The sequence below is a fragment of the Eschrichtius robustus genome, chromosome X (genome assembly GCF_028021215.1).
Source record: "Eschrichtius robustus isolate mEscRob2 chromosome X, mEscRob2.pri, whole genome shotgun sequence".
NCBI classification, from domain to species: Eukaryota; Metazoa; Chordata; class Mammalia; order Artiodactyla; family Eschrichtiidae; genus Eschrichtius; species Eschrichtius robustus.
Genome location: NC_090845.1, coordinates 119,137,901 through 119,139,952, shown reverse-complemented (window position 1 = coordinate 119,139,952; position 2,052 = coordinate 119,137,901).

Below are 2,052 nucleotides of genomic sequence, written 5' to 3'. Positions count from 1 at the left end.
TAAAATCCAAACTTCTTACCACCCTCAGTCCCCATGTTATATCTACCTGCAAAATATGTCCTGAATCCAATCACTTCTCACCTCTTCCACAGCTACTACCCTAGTCCAAACCACCATCTTTGCTTGCCCAGACTACTGAAATAGGCTCCTTTCTTCTCTCTTCCTTCTAGTTCGTTCTCTACACAGCAGTAGAGGTCCCTAAAAAGATCCCTTTAAAATATAAATCAAATTGCACCAACACTCTGTTTAAAAATCAACTCTCTTGCGGGGGAGGGATAAATTGGGAGTATGGGATAAACAGATTCACACCACCGTATATAAAAATAGATAAACAACAAGGATTTACTGTATAGCACAGGGAACTATATTCAATATCTTGTAATAAACTATAATGGAAAAGAACCAAAAAATGAATATAGATATATACATATATATGTATAACAGAATCACTTTGCTCTATACCTGAAACTAATACAATATTGTAAATCAACTATACCTCAATTAAAACCAAGTCCAAAAAAAGTTAAAAAAAAAAATCAACTCTCTAACTGCTTCCTATTATATTCCAAATAAAACCCATTCCCTTTCCATGGCTCTCAAACCATGCCTCAGAGTCTTTTTGTTTGCTGCTCCCTCTTTCTGGAACTATCTTTCCCCAGCTCTTCACCTGGCAGGTTCTTTCTCATCATTCAGGTACTGGCTTAAATGTTATCTCCTCAGTGACCTTCCCTCCTTACCACCCTAAAGAATTTTCTCCCCCCACTAAATCGGCTCTAGCACATCATCTTGATTTGATTTGTTCCCAGCATCTACCATCTAAATTTATCTTTCAAAAATATATGCATTGTCTATCTCCTTTCCAATTTCCCCTTGTTCATTCCTGTATTCCCAGACCTAAAACAATGTTTGGGTCATAGTTTGTATTCACTGAATGAACAGATTAACCAGTACTTCTGAAAGTTTTATAAGCGAATTCCTGATTGTGTGGGACTCGGACATAAAAAGTTCTAAGATTTGCAGGCCTGTTCTTGTATTCCATGGATATTCTTGAACTCTCCCATTCATTCATTTGAAGAGGTTCATTGACTTCACCATTGTCCCTGTCATCATTCTGGGAGATTCCAATATCCAAGTGGAACTGGAAATGAAGCTCAGTATCTTGGTATTAAGACAGTGAGTTTGTAACAGAGTTATTGGTATATATAGATATGAAATAGAGAGTCTTCTCACCAACTGGCCCAAATCCCTACTCTCTTGCAGTGATACTGGCCTTTGCATTTGAATCTGGCTCTTGCTTTTTCATTTTCATCAAAGATGGAGCTACTTCTACTGGTTAGTGATGATGTGTGTAGTCAGATTGGAAGAGACCTAAACTAGTTTGTAAAGACACAACATTTTGGTAACATTTCCGGTTGTCTGCAGAGCAGGTAGGGAGAATAAAATGACAGGGAAGAAGAGCATCAGGAGGTCAGAGAATGAAATCATTGTAGGAATCAAATAAATGGATTTTCCAATGCAAATATTCCACTATTCATTCAGGAAAGACGTTTTCTATCCAGGAAGATTTCCAGAAATGAGGATTCCATAAGCTTCCCACTGAGAGGTCCTGTCAGAAAGCTTAACCTATCTTAGCAAGGCCTTTTGCTATGATTCAAATCCAGTTCTGCATGAAGATGAAGAAAAAGAATGTAATAAACTGTAAAATGATATTTTTTATGTTCCTCAATAGAGATTAACTCTACCTTTGAGCCTTGTGTTTTCAAACTCTTATCTCATTGGTTTTATATTACAGATAACTGTTGTTACTCCCCTTCTCTTGTCCTACTTGTTCTTCACATTTTTCTAAAAATGTGGAGATTCTCACAGAATACAACATTCATGATGATGATTCCCACCCCTGAAAAAATATCTGATTGTCTACTTTGTGCCAGTCATTGTTCTAGGCACTGGAGAGACAGCAGAGCCCAGGAGAAAGCCATGGCTATTACAGAGCTTGCAAGGCAGCCAGGGGGAGAAGGGGGGGTGGGGAAGGCAAGTAAACAAATAAGATAA